The sequence below is a fragment of the Conger conger genome, chromosome 10, assembly GCF_963514075.1.
Source record: "Conger conger chromosome 10, fConCon1.1, whole genome shotgun sequence".
NCBI classification, from domain to species: domain Eukaryota; kingdom Metazoa; phylum Chordata; class Actinopteri; order Anguilliformes; family Congridae; genus Conger; species Conger conger.
The window spans coordinates 42459377-42474871 of record NC_083769.1 but is presented as its reverse complement, the minus strand read 5'-3'; the positions used below and the strand labels follow the sequence as shown (position 1 = coordinate 42474871).

The window sequence follows — 15495 nt, the reverse complement described above, 5'->3', positions numbered from 1 at the left end:
GGGATAGGCTCCAGCCCCCCTGTGACCCTGTTCAGGATAAGCGGGTTCAGATAATGGATGGATGGATGGGTTACCTTCTCGGTGTTGGCTACGGAAGCGTGGTGCCATTTGTACTGGCCTCGCCATGCCTACAGTCTTTCTTGAATAAAGTTATAATTTTACACACGTAGGCTAATATGTTCCTAAGACCTGTTTGCCCTAAGCGAGAATGGCGTTCTCTAATAATGGCCAACAATTTATTTTCAAGTACAAAAGACTTGAGATTTTCCACCATTGCTTAAGAAGCAACAGGAGTTTGAAAGGCTGTGATTAGAGAACAGCCCGGTGGCTCTTCAGCTTATTGCATTCTTTGTGCTGTAGGCATTTCATTAGTCTTTCTCTTGACTTGCTTCTCACTGAACCGCTGCTTAGAATTCAACATACATTACACACTCAGGTCAAGGCCATTTTTAATTCAGAGAAAAATTAATTAAGCTTTAAAGAAGTGAAAGTGCTTTTCGATACGGCATGCGCGGAATTCGCAATGTATTTTAATATGCAGCTGCTTAATCAAACTTCCCTCCTCATGTAAGCTATTTTATTTTAGCTTTGTTTTTTGAATAGGATGCCTTTGATTTGAATCGTATCTGCTAACAGATTTGGGGTGCGCGTGATTTTACAGTTAAATGTTGTATGCCTGGTGAGAATACATGGCATTGCTCTTCTTTCGACGTCGATCACGTGTCCGGAGGTCCAATGCCAGAGAAACATCTGTCTCCTCACTCCACAGTTTCCCATATGCTGTGTATAATCCTGGTGCCAGAACGGGTTTATATTTCTCTCGTTTCTCGAGAAGAAAAACTGAAAATGAATGACTGTTTTTATCTGCATTTCTGGCTGGCTGGCAGAAGCTGTAATGTGGAAGGCCTTTCTTAGTTAAAACTGTTCAGCTTGCGTTGAGAGGCCCATCCATCCAGCGAAGAGAGGAAGACTGTAAATAATGAATGAGTTTATGTCTCTGATCCCTGATTCAAACAGTCTCACCCTGCGCTGTATGATGGATTACTGGGCTTATGGTATGGATTCCCGTCTCTCATAACTCTCCGGCAGGCCTGTGAATACTCCTTCAGTCACCACCCTGCTGTCTTATGTAATGAAATCACTCCTCGTATATTTCCTTATTTACCCGTTTGATTTATAAGGGCTAAGTTGACGTCTCTGGCTGGTTTTAGATAGAAATGGCGAACAGCGGTTAACTGAAAGGAAGAAGCAGAAACAGGATATGTTTTTTTAAATTTAAATTTAATTTAGTAATAACCTGCTGCCTTTTCACAGGCGTTGGCTCGGTTTGTTAACCAGCGAGAATTCCTGGCTTAATTCCTGGTGTCACAAAGCAGTTGATGACATGGTGCGTTAATTTCTGTTGAATTACATCCTGGTCTCGTGGACTCTGTGGATGGGTAATTTTCAGACTTCATTTTGAATGTCACCCTGAAACGATTTGTTCGGAAAATTATCTAAATCAGGTTTTCTCTCGCCTGATTGAAAGTTTAAATGGAAAAGGTCCTGTACCTGTTAGTTGGATAAAATGTAAGAAATGAAATTCATTCCAGGGTTTATTATCTGATATTTATTGATAATATATTTTACTTTGTCAGTTAAATTTTTCCCTATCCTGTCAGGCTTCTTCTGGTTCGCACACCAGTGGTATTTTCCTACATTACCCAGAACTACTTCACCACCCCCCTTTGTGAGAATGCTAACTAATAAAGCTAAAAGGGCACACCCCAATCCCCCAGGAAAACGCACTGTTGCATCCTGGACTATTGAGGCTACTAGCACGGCAGAAATTGGTATGTCCTCTTGATAAGTGTTTGATTTCAGTTGACATTTCAGTTGATTGGCGGGGAGTCGAGGCAAAACCGAATGAATATCTGATCGTTATCGTTGGTGCTATTGCGAGTTGATGAAACACTCCTGTTAGACTCCATTGTGCCATCTGTGGCAATATCATCATGTGATGTCACCTAATCTACTGAACTCGTGCTTAACTGCAAAAATAAATAAATAAATAATAATACACAAAATAGGGAAATACAGCCAGGGCTGCCGATGTGTAAATCCGAACAATGTCAAAGTGTTTTGGGCTGGAGTTTTCCTTCAAATCAAACTCGATGGCAATCAATGCCAAATGATGTTGCTGGTTCGAGCCCCCGTTGGGCACATAGGGATGCTGATTGCATCTGGAGAAATTAGGTCGGGAGCTCGGGTCCCAGAATGGAAACGAAAGAACTTGAGCAAGTCCCTTAACCTCAAAACTGCTCCCGGACCTGTCCCCTGTTCTCTCTCACTCGCCACACTAGCAACTGCTCTGTCTGCCATTTCTCACAGGGCATTCTCCAACATGTTCTTAATTGACCTCCACTGGTTAAGTAAACAAAACGTTCTTTCTGTTATTATTATTGTTATGGTTATGGTTATTGTTATGGTTATTGCTATTATTATTATTCATATTATTATTATTATCAGTTTGGTGGGTTCATTGAAGAATAAACACTAAACAAACTCACTAAATTCTGTTTGAGAAGAAAGAAGTTGCACTTGCGTTTATTTGTAATTCAAAGCTGAGGACAAGCATGTCTTAATTCAGGTCTTGTCTCATGTTGGGAAATTGCAGTGTGAATGTAATTAAGTCCCTCGGTGGAGCTCTGCTCGATGTCAGAGCTTGTTTCTTGCCAGTGTCCTATTTGTGTTTTCATCGGAGATATCGCTGAAATGTGAATAAATAATCTGACAGCAATGCAAACCCTCACGCTCGTGTTTGAGCATTACTTAAGGCTGGTCTCTGTCTGGTAAAGCAGTGTCGTTATAATTTAGCCTATTTTCCCGTAGGCCTCGGCTACATCCTTATTTTATGGCTCATTTCTTTTAGGAATTGTAAAACGTGTCTTAAATTGCTAGAATATTATAATAGTAATAGCGGTAATTCATTGTAAGTTATGTTAACAGGTTTTTTTTGGGCCTGTGTTTTGAGCCCGGTTAAATAACTTTGGGATCTGCCCCCCCTGGCACTGCTGATGAATTGGAAGGCATATTTCCCCTAATGTGGTCTCATTTCAGACTGCTCATATCCGGCCAATTCAGTCCGTGCGTGCTGGGAATTCTAACATTCTGTCAACCTGCAATTTGAAAAGATTAGTTCGACACATGCCTGCTAACTCTGCATTTAGAAGTGCGCTTGAGTTTCTTTTTATATTTCTCACCTGTCTAAATTTATTTGGCAGGCAGCCCATTGCTTGTTAACTCAGTCTGGAGCTCTTGAAGTGGACCTCCTCGAAAGTTTTGTGCCCTCTCTAAACCGGGCTGTGCAGCTGTTAGACTGGTGACCTTTGTGGGCTCTTAAGAATATGAGAATACATAATGGCTAGTTGCTTTTCTCTCACTCAAAGCGCTTTGCAGTGATGAGGGGGAACTCACCTCAACCACCACCGATGTGTAGCACCCACCTGGGTGATGCAACGGCAGCCATTTTGCGCCAGAACGCTCACCACTCATCAGCTGGGGTGGGGAGGGAGAGAATAGTTTTTTTAGCCAGTTAAATCTGGGGATGATTAGGTGACAGGTTGTAAGTTCCAGGTTGGGAATTTAGCCAGGACACCGGGGAACCCCCCTACTCTTTGCAAAGAGTGTTTAATGACCACAGTAAGTCAGGACCTCGGTTTAATGTCTCATCTGAAAGATGGCGTCTTCTCTAACACAGTGTCCCCATCACTGCACTGGGGCATTGGGGTTTATTTGTCCAGTGGGGAGACCGCCCCCTACAGGTCCACCAACACAACTTCCAACAGCAACTTAGTTTTCCCAGGAGGTCTTCCATCCAGGTACTAACCAAGCCCACACCTGCTTCAACTTCAGCCATTCAGCAGGAGCCAAGTGCATGCTGGTCTGGCGACGGGTGATGAGAGTGGACCATCTCCGCTCATTCTTTACCTAGAGACTGGACCACACCTGGCCTGCAACACCCAGAGGGTTTCACTCTTTCCAACATGACGCTTTTACAACAGTACAAATACCTGCAGTATGAAACGGGCCCGGCACTAATATCACTTGTTCTACTGACGGAACACGACCCATAGTTGCATTCACTTTCTTGAAGCTAAAATTCCTGTTTTTGCGAAGCCCGAATAGTTTATTTCTCTTTCGTTTTATTCCTTTTATATTTCACTCCAGGAACCACTTAAGTTGTCCCATTTCATTGTACATTTTCATGAGTAAATATTTTTTTAAAGTGTGGTGCCCCAAACTTAAATTCTAAGTGTGCTTTCTTTGATTTATACTCTTTTGTTTTTCCTCCATACATTCAAATGTACTTTATCAAATGCTGCTCATATTAGGCAGATGCTTTTTGGAAGTACCTGTGCATGCCATCATAAGTTTGGCTCCAGTCAAAACACTCTGTAGCTTCCTTGTTGTCGAGTAGAGTCCAGTATTTTACTCAAATTATACAAATTTGACCAATAGGCCTGAAATTTCATGGATCCATTACGGTCCCCATATACAATTGAATTACACTACCTTCAAATCAGTTTTTACACGGCATAAGGTACCTGTTTTTTGGATGTATTGTATGCCTTCAGTCTTCTCTCTTATTTTGCTTTTTACTGCTTTTACAGCTTTTAAAAAAATAGTAATTTTAGAGCACCTCAAGAAAATCTTTTGAATTTGACTTTTCTTTCGTCTTGAAGTCCAGAGTGGAGATTATTTATTCTCTCATATCTTATTACAGTTGGGTGGCGGCAGTCTTGCCAAAATGCATCAAAAGTGACTGCACTGTGATCACGCATCCTGAGCGGCTGTACTACCTCTGAGCTGCACATCATGTCCATATTGTTACACAAAACCTGATCCTGGATTGATGTTCCTCTTTGTACGCAGAAGAGGCGAAGTCATTTTCAATATGTGAAAACTCCTCTTCATTCTTCCCCGGCCTAACACAATGTCTCATTTCATAAAGGGGTTATTGAAGTCACCCATTATTAATATCTCTCCTTCCTGACACACTTGTCTTCTGTGTCTGTAGAGCATAGCACTTGCACTGCTGTCTGACACTGCTGACCTACAGACTGTTCCACGTCCAGGCCCTTCCTTGTCTGATCCATACATTCTCATTACAACTGAGAGGAGAATGGGCTACCTCTTTTATTGGTCTTATCTCCACCCATTGGACCAAGCCACGTCTCAGTAATATTTCCTGACTATGTTATAACCCCATTAGTTATGGCACGTTCAGTGTGTGGTTTGTATGCTTCTTGCATTTAAACCAAGGGTGCTCAACTCCGTTCCTGGAGGGCCGGTCTGCGAGCTGGTTTTTGTTCCAACCAATTACCTTAATTTATTTTTCTTTCTGCTCTATAAATGATGTTGGTTCACTCCTGTACTTGAGCACTGTATCTTTAGGATACACTAGCAGTCTGCAGCTGTAGCTGGTGCATATACAATTGTCTGATCAAGACATTATTTAGCTAATTAAATAATAAGGTTGGGTATAATCCTGAAGCGGATCGGACCTTGCTGTGCGACCCTGGTTTAAACAGAGGAACTCCAGTGTAACTCCAGTGTAGTACATTTCCCCTCCCTTCACACGACTCTACCCCCAGCCAGCTAAACTCTAAACTCTTCATGGTAGCCTCACTGGTATTATTGTACCTAGCTTTGATGGCTTCTATCTAGGCTGCATGTACCTTCCCATCCTGATGAATAATTAACCTCCCCCCGCCCCTGTAGTCTCACCATTAATCCTCTGCTCCCCCAATCTTATGCTGGCCTGATGTAGCCCCTGGCCCAAATGGGACTGAATCCAACCCAATTAATTTGCGTGTAACTAGGGGAAATATGTTCAACAGCACATGGCATCAGATTATATTAATACTACATTCATTTATGGACTGTAAAGAGCAAGCTAACTAGCTAAATAACAAATAGTTGCATTAGAATTTTTATCAATTATGCTATATTATTGGCAGTAAGTGAATAGTAGTAAGTAATAATCAGTATTACTTCAATACAGAAAGCACAGTGGATTAGAAGTGTATCATGCAGTATGTCTTTTCTGTGAGATGGCAGGTATTTCACTGGAAGTGCAGGCAGGCTGATGAAGAAAGAAAAGGGTGAAAATGATTACATTCATTCACTCGTAGCTGTGTCCACGTACAGGTGCAGCTGGCAGCTCCACACCCATCTTCCACACACTGTATCGATCAACCGGGTGGGAGGCGTGCAAAATGGCCCCCATAAATCAGACACTTTGACAGCCAATTTCTCCTGGTCCTGGTCCTAGCTGGAGCAGCTCTGACCCACATGCGGTCCTGGGTATGTGAGGAGAGAGGAGTGAAATGTGTGATCAGTGCCTTTGGATGTGGTGTGCAGCTCAAATGAGCAAATAGCACGTAATTGGGAAACGGGTTAGTGGTCATCCGTTTCACCAGTGGCCCGGCAGTGTTACGCGGCTGGTGTTTGTAATGAAAGCTCTCTTTTGTCAATGGAGCAAACATTTACAGTAGATTACTGCATGCTTTGTCCACCTACAGTACATTATGATCAGGCTTTCGTAACTGACCTGCCCAACACACGGACCAAAACACGTTTTTACGCTGGGCTGTGGTGGGATCTGGGGCATATTCTATAGCCTATTACAAGCCTTGTTTTAGTAAGAATTAATTTGATTATTTGGCTTGTAATGGTTATGAATTGTTGTGAATTATTAGACTTGTTATTGGTCATACCCTATAGCCTGCTGTAAAACTTTATCTAGTAATGCTGTGTGCTGCATCCTGAGCAAAAGAGCCTGCCATATTCACAGGAAATAATTACAGCGTTTTATGAATGTAAAATTAGTAGCTATACTTCTATACAACCGCAGCCAGAATTAAGTCATCATAAACGTGCTGTGTACTTTAGAGCTTTCTATCAATAGGTTTTGTATTTAATCGTGTGTTACTGGGCATCTTTAGAAGTACAATAATACTACATTGTAGACAAGGCCACACTAATTAGCATGTATGTAGCGTGTGTGGAACCATATAAGTAACTTACATGCCACGGACTTTCCTTACTCAGAGACCCTTTCCTTACTGAATTGTGACTTTTTTTAAGGGTCCACCTTTCTCTGAACCCCGCGGACAATAATGCTTCTGGATAGAAATGAGCAGTTGTCACCCACATGCAGTTGAATTTTATAAGGGGCAGTTAGGCTGCATTATCCCATCCGCATAAATTGAAGCATGTCAAACCATGTTGGATGTGATTGTGTCTGCTCAAGAGAATGTGTAAACCGTGACAATGAGTGCTCATGAATCCATTCACGGATCTGTCCACTTAGGCTGTACTGTAAGTTGCATGAATTGTATTGGTTGGCTTCACTAGAGTAAAATGGCAAGACTGCTCGCTTGAAAAGTTTGTCAAAAGTGATCTGAGGCAGAGGGACACTGTAGTTGTAGTCCCTGTCCTTTCCTGACTTTTTCGCAAGCTTACGAGTTCACAGCCGAGTTCAGAGTTTTTAGTTGTTTTTGTCGTTTAGTTTGCGAAGCTATGAATCAAATGCGTTTATGTGGAGAGTATTATTGTGCTTTTTTCTGCGCCTATGGCAGGGATGAAATAGAATAGTCAGTATTCCCCTGCCTCTCTCCGTCATAATTAATAATGTCTGTCTGTGGCTGTCCAGCTAATTTATTGATTCATCATAATGAGCTGTCTGAAGGGAGAGATTAAGTGAGGAGCGGTATTTGTTTGTCTGACAGGGAGGAGGGAAGTTTTCAGGTCCTGCTGCATTATGAATCAGAGCCATTGCTATACGCTTGTCTGTTTCGTGTTGATTTGGGACTTGGTCAAGACAAGAAAAAAATGAATAAAAAATTTCTTAAACATTTATTACATTTACTTTAGAATATGTGTGTCCGTGCAATTAAAATTATGTTCCGCATGGCAGGGCTCATTATTTTTTATTGTTGAACAGTTAAAATAATTACATTACATGACATGTTATTCGTCGGACGCTTTTATCCAAAGTGACTTACAGTTGATTAGACCATCCAGGAGACAATCCCCCCGGAGCAATGTTGGGTTACGAGCCTCGCTCAAGGGCTGTGCGGATCTTGTCGTGGCTACACTGGGGATCGAACCATCGACCTTGCGGCTCCCAGTTACCTTAACTACTAATTGACCCCCTGATCACCAGATAAAAAAAAACCTAGAAAATCCAGGTGCTGACACCTACATTTTAAATTGTAGTGTTGGGCAGGAATAAATTGTTGTTTGTAAGTGTTTATTTGAGACGTTACCTCAAATAACACTGCTTGGTAATATTCATGCTGCTAGCCAATATATAATTTTAGAATGGCGCCTCAAGGGTATGGCCAACTGGTGTGGTGCTGTTCCACATTATCTATGGCTACAGTAGCTACCTGGTGAGCAACAGTACTTCTGTGAAAAGAAGTAAAAGTGTGCTCTCACATTAGCACAAAATCTCCCGTGACGAAATGGACATTCCTTTTTTTCTTCCCCCTCCCCCCTCTTTCACGACATTTGCATCTTAATTTTGCTCATTGTAATGCAAGACTCAGAGGGCATAGCTGTTGCAAATGAGATGTGTGGCATTTAAGACTTGCATGTCCATTGACCACTTAAAAAAAAAAAACCAAGTTGTTTGTTCTTATCATGAATTAATTATTAACTTGCCAAGAGCATACAGATGGCATTAAGAATATAAATGTTATATAATTCCCATTTGCTTTGCCTGCATTAACTCATCATTTCTCGTGACTGCTTGCATTATTTTCTTGGATGACTTTGTTAAGCCTTCTCTGTATCTGCACATATCTGTTTACTTTTGGTGTGGACCTTTGGTTTCGTAGCAGTTTGGGTCGGATCATAAATACTGCCAGGTTGGTGATGTAAAGGAACACTTTTCAGTAGTTTGTACAAATACTGCAGAGTACATGTCCTCTCCCTCCACACTACCGTCTGCCCAAAACAACCTTTGATAGAATTCTGCTGTAAAAGGGCTTCATGGTGGCCTCACTGGTGTGATTGTACCTCGCTTTGATGGGCTCTATCTGGGATGACTGCACCTCCCCATCCTCATGCATAATTAACATCCCAGGCCCATGTTAAGACCCGCGTTTAAATCGTCCTCTGCTCCCCTAAGCACATGCTGACCCACAGAGACAGTGGGCCCCAAAATTATTGGCATCCTTGACAGAAAGGAGGCAAAATGGCTGCATATGATAAACAACACAGATAATGATCTATATGTTGTCTTCAAACATATGGGAAAAGTATATACTTTTATTTGAATAACCATTTACTCTGATGTAAAGTATTCTAATTTTTATTGCCTTTGGGACCCCTAACAATTATTATGAATAAGATCAAACAAGTCTCAAAAGTAACCACAAAACGTCAGCTCTATGTCAACAAACGCTTTGGAAGGGTGGCACGAAGAAAGCCCTTACTGAGCACAATGAGCAAAACCAATCGTCTGAAGTTGACCAAACATCATTGGAATTTTGACTGGAAGGGTGTGCAAAATCACACTTTTTCAATGCATACAAGGAGAAGCACCTCATGCCAACTGTGAAATATGGAGGTGGGTCATTGATGTTTTGCTGCCAGTGGTCCTGAGGCACTATTTAATATCAATGGAATAAAGAAAATCTGGTTGTCTCTGCTAGGAAGCTGAGACTTGGTCATTGGTGGACCTTCCATCAGGGCAATGACTCCAAGCATACATCAAAATCCACACAGAGATGGCTAAGTGAAAACAACATCCATGCCCTGCAATGGCCATCTCTGTCATCTCTGACTGGGATTGTCAGCCACTGACCGTGGGGAACTATCATTAGCCTGAACAGCGTTAGCTACAGCTGGAGAGTCAGCCTTATCATTTGTTTGAGCTCCTGGTTTTTTTCCTCGTCTTGTGTCATTGATTTCTGAGCTCTAAGTGAACACTGTAATGTGCTAAATGAAAGCATCTGATTGGATTTGAATGCTAAAAGGAGCGTGTGCCCAAGTGGCTGGTAGAGCTTTGCAAGTGACACTCCACACGCCACTTTTATCCAGTTTAATGCACAAAGTCTATGTAATAAAACCTATATAATGCACAGATCACAGAACACAATGCTCAGACAAACTAAAACCATTTTGCCCAGTAGCTTGTGTTCTATAAGATACCCGTTTGAAATGGGTTACCTGTGGAAAACCTATCTTTGAAATTAATTCCTTTCAGTTGCGATTCATGTCTTGTCAGTGTTGTGTGAGTGTATGGTTGGTACTTGTTTATCTGTCTTCTTGATTTATGCGTGGAGTGTCCTGGTGGTTCTGCTCGCTTTATGCCTAAACCTAGGTTCTGCCGATGTCAGTGTTAATTATGTCTGTGTTAAATAACTGGCATGAAAGCGCACTATCGTGTAGTGGAGATCCCTGCGTGATTAAAAGCAGCAGTTAACATTAATTAATTAATTTGGACTCCTTTGCATCGAAACGGTCAGCTCTGTTTTGACGGCTGCAGTCAAATAGATTTTAGTTGACTGAATGGTTAATTAGTTTTTAAATATTTGGAAGGTACATTATTAGGCCACTTGGGGGCGGGGGTGGGGTGGGGGGGGCATAAAGGGGCATTGCTGCAAAAGAGCACGCATGCTCAGTCAACTCACCCTGTATAAATAAAGGTTATTACAATAAAACAAATAATTAATACAAGTGTCTTTTTTGTGTTTCCAAATTGTAATGCTACCTTGGTAATGCTAAAAGGTTCCCCACAAAAATGCATAGCATACCGTACATAGCTTAGGCAGTCAGTATAAAGGCAATAACCAGTTCCAGAATAAAATGGCAATATTGGTGAACCGATCCGATGATGGCTCGTATATGCACTTATGAATTGTACCTGATGGTATTGGTGTTCTTGTCAGAGCCAATATCTGCTGTATATTCATGATTGGTTCATGCTAAGTAAGGCTTTGTTATGTGTAGCTTTGATTTCTTTCAGATATTTGTGCAGTATCACTTTCTGGCTGTTATTTGCTGAAGAGGAAGTTGATCCTTCCAGGGACACCAGTGACAGTGCATTATCAGACCATGGCATCGCCATGGTTACATCGCAACCTGTGCCATCCAAAAGTAAATGCTAGGGCAATCAATACCGCGGGTTATTGAATGTAATTACGGTGTATTTGAAGGGCGAGGCGCGTGTTGGGCAGGTAAAACTCACTTCCATTGGATTTGAAGTTTGCACAAAGGTGTGAATTTTCTGGGGGAAAAAGCCCTATCATCTTCATACAGAAATAAACACAAGAGTCAGCTGTACTTATGGCCCAATATTGCCTAAATGTTTTTATATTTGAGATGTGACACAAATTCCTTGCTTTTTTGAGAAATTAGATGGATCATTCATTGAATATGTATATGTAATACTGAGATTTGTACCTGCTTGAGTCTTGAAGGAGTGGAAAAATGCACACAGTTTGATGAAGCCGTCCTGCTGGGTTGGGCCCAGAGTGTGAATAGAAAAGCACTCTCTCTCTGACAGTTTGTGTCTTTACCCACTGAGCTGTGGTTTCAGATTCAAACACCCTCCAACAATTTCTGAACAATATTTGGATATTGCACCATGTCACGAAACAAAAGTCACCTCAAACTTGTTTCGTGAACGTGACAATGAGTTCAGTGTTCTTCAGTGGCCTTCCCAGTCCCCAGATCTGGATCCAATGGGACACCTTTGGGATGTGGTTGAATGGGAGATTCACAGCATGAATGTGCAGCTGACAAATCTGGCAGCTGGCACAGTAGGCCGCTACCTCTCGTCCGTTAAAGCCCCACGGTGGTGGTCTTAAGGGCTGAGTTTTCAAAGTGTGTGCCAATCAGCTAAAAGATGTCTCAACGCAACTCTTTCAGCTCTTATGCAATAGCTGCACTCTATCAGCTCGTCAGGAGCATTTGGGGGTTAAGTTCTCTTGCTCAGGGACACTTCAACACACCCAGGGTGGGATCAAACCGGCAGCCCTCTGACTGCCAGACGACTGCTCTTACCACCTGAGCCTCTTACCACCTGAGCGACTGCTCTTACCACCTGAGTCCCTTGTTTTTTCTGTTTGTGTTTTCTGTGAAATGAGGAGGACCGCAGTATGCAGCTATTTAAATATGCCGACAATGTGGTTCTGGCTGGCTTATGTTTTCTAAGGAGAGATTGTGATGGACAGAAATGCTTTGGGCAGGTTTCCAGGACTTGAGTGAGTCTGTAGGTCCAGCTATTTGTTCATGAATGTGGATAAAGTCGAGAAACTGATGCTCCACAGCGGAGACTTAGCCTCTGTGATCTGTCAGGTAAAGAAGTGGACTCATACTGTGTTGTCTGTACTGTATAGACACTCAGCACCTTGCTAAGAAGCTGACCAGAGGCTGTTTTTCATCAAGATATTCGGAGTCTGTTGGAGGAAATGTTTGAGAAGGTTTATGTTGGCCTTGGTGAAAGATTCCTTGTTTTCAATAGTACTGTGTGCTTTGGAAAGCTGGGCACTGAATGCAGGAAAAAACTGAGCAGAATTGTCAGAACTGCAAGTAGGTTGGTAGGCAGGCAGCAGGCAGCAGAAGCAGCTAAGGGTGGTTTATGCCTCAGCCTTGTGCAGGAAACCTCAGGCTAAATATACAGCCCTGACCACCCTCTCCATTTCGTTTTAAACACCTTTGGCTGAAAGTAACAAACGGTCATTCGCCCCGACTGCAATTCACCTGCTCCTTACGACAGGATGTAACATCATGTGAAATGTGTTTCTTATGTTATGTCATCTGCTTCTAATGTTCACCATTCAATTAATATGGTGCATATACTTAGCGTCCGCAGCCATTGTACAATAAGCAATGAGAACTGCGCGTGGTATTTTTCCGTAGTGGCATCTGAGTCTTTTAGTTCCTGACCATTTCTCTTATAATCTGTGAATGATAACCGAAACCAAGCTTGAGCCGAGGAGCACAGAACGTACTGCTTATGAAAATATAATAATACTGCTTATCAAAATATACATATCTGAACCCTGAAACATGCCCAGAGGTTGAAATAAATACTTGGATGTGACCATGCCTCTAATGGTCCTTTTATTCCTGCAGGCTGTGATGCGCTTTGGCTCGTCTTCATCGGCAATGCCATCGCCTGCAGTACGTTTTTCAGCGTAATTGGCCGCAGAGTGTTTACGGACGCATCGCGTGCTTAATGCAAATGCGCATTGTCAGGACGGATTTGTACCAGCCTCATATCCGTTAGCTGTGATCCGTGGATCTCCCCAGGAAAATTCAGGAATGAGGCTCCTGCGATGGAAAGTGCAGGTGATGGGGGGGTATGAATATGAAAGGACAGTGATGGCCGCAAGGTGACCCCCCCCCCCCCTCACTGCGGGCTCTGTGCAATTATGTGCAAAGAAAGTTAAAGGGGGGGGGAGGGGGGTGGAGCAGGATAAATCAAAGTCTTCCCTTTAAGACTGGATTTTCAAAGGGCTGGTGTTCATTACGGTTGATTAATTGGTCATTCCTGCTGCAAGGGGAAAAATGTGATCATTATCCCAAATAAGGTTACAAGCTTTTAAGCATTTAAAATGGATATATTTCCATTCATGTTAATGTTTTTACTACTAGATTTACTAAAGAGCGGACAGGGACTCGGAGGAGTCCTGGCCCGAGACGGTCACAAATATTATAGTGATAAATTTGAATTTGTAAGAGAACAGGAAAAAAATAATACTGTGGCCCATTGCTTTTTCAGCCTGTGAATCTGTCATCTGTCATTCTGGATTTGAAATGTTGACAGAAGCTTCTGTGATGAGAACTTCAAAACATTTGATTTTAGGATGTTGCTTTTCACAGAGCGATTCCCTTTGCACTGGTGTCAGTCTGTCAACAGAGCCATCGCGCTGGCATTTATTTCTGCGATCAGGGCAACATGTCATCTAACATGAATGCTTTCGCAGAGAGCTCTTTCAGGGCAAGACCTCCTCCTTTTATAATTTTACACTGTGCGTCCTCGTCGTCAGCACTCAAAGGCGGCCTGGTCTCCTGTTTGAATAAGACTGCCAAATACAAAAGAAAATGAATAAAAATTATTCATATCAAGGTGTAGTCATTTAAAACTCTCTTGTGTTTAATAATCTTGTCGTTGCCTGTATTGTCCCTGCATTATTTAGTATTTTTATGGCAGAGTGCTCATCCAAGGTGGAGCTCAGAAAAAAAACGTGGTACCTTTGTGGAGCAATCTTCACTTCTTCAAATTTTTTTTATGCTGAAATTTGCCGAAGGTCTTTGCCAGTGAGAATAGTTTCCCACTTCAGATTTAGCCCTTCTTGGCTTGAGAGTGGAGTTCTCTGTACCCCATGTTCTACAGAACATATTAAGTGCTTATGGACATATTCGTTTGGATTTAACCTTATTTATTGTCATTATACAAGTTTTTTTTGTTACTTTTATGAGAATAAGCCTGGGCTTTGAGTACGCTTGTGGTTGATTCACCTTCTGCAGTAGGCAGTTATGGCAAATCCATGACAGCAATGCCCCCTGAGGAAAACCGCTCCTCCTTCAACCAACACACCACTGCAAAAACAAAGCTGAGGACGTGGGCCTGGGCTTGTGGGTTTTATAGCACGGTGCCACTGTGAACGGCTACTGCTCTTCCAGACGGCTTCCTTTAAGAAGCAGTGCCCACACAAATTACATTAATTTAGAACTGAAAGGTTCATCAAACAGGGGCCGCTTGGCATTTTTCTTTTAAAACCATTCACAGAGAAGGGGGGGTCGGGGGAGTGTTAGATATATATTTTACAAGTGCATTTGTGAAGGTCACCGCACTTAGTCTGAGTGCCAGCAGAGGTGGGGGAAAATGGTGTTTTCAGGAAAATGAACTTGACTCCGGTATTTTCTTGATTTTGTCCTTGTAATAAACTGAACAGCTGAAGGACTGATTGGATATTTTACAAAAGGCAGGGCCAAACAGAATTGCTGTGTTTGTTGACACTGTACAGTAATTAATGCTTGTAATTATACATACTATACTATAAATTGTAGTTCATATATTGAAGTGTCATTTGTTTCTGTCAAAGGTATTACAATTCAAAAATGAGAAGAAATGATCATGAAAATAGTAAGATGTGCCAATCTGCAAATGAGCGGAGTGGTTTCTGCCCAGTAGAATGGGCTGGCAGTGGTTGCTTTGAAGGAGGTTCAGTCGCCCTTGTTAAAATGGAGGAATGGGGATATGTGGCTCTGCTACAAAGAGACGCTTCAGGAACACTTTTTCATGACAGAAGGAGGAGTTCTTCTTCAGTCCGAAATGGAGTGCATGTCTGTTCCTATGCTGCCTGCCTTCAATCTGTGTGTCATCTCGAAGGAGTGGGCTGAATTTACAACTTTCTGTGTGTCTTGCGGAGGTCCAAACAGCCAGAGCTTAGTTTTTGTGAAGAAGAGCCAGTGGAATATCTTTGA

General features: G+C 42.2%; 1 protein-coding gene across 1 annotated transcript in view; it reads left to right on the top strand.

Annotated features, from left to right (window-relative positions):
- Nucleotides 1-15495, top strand: part of nphp4 (nephronophthisis 4) — a 156015-nt gene that overhangs the window by 84916 nt on the left and 55604 nt on the right. The gene's annotated exons all lie outside the window — the stretch shown is intronic.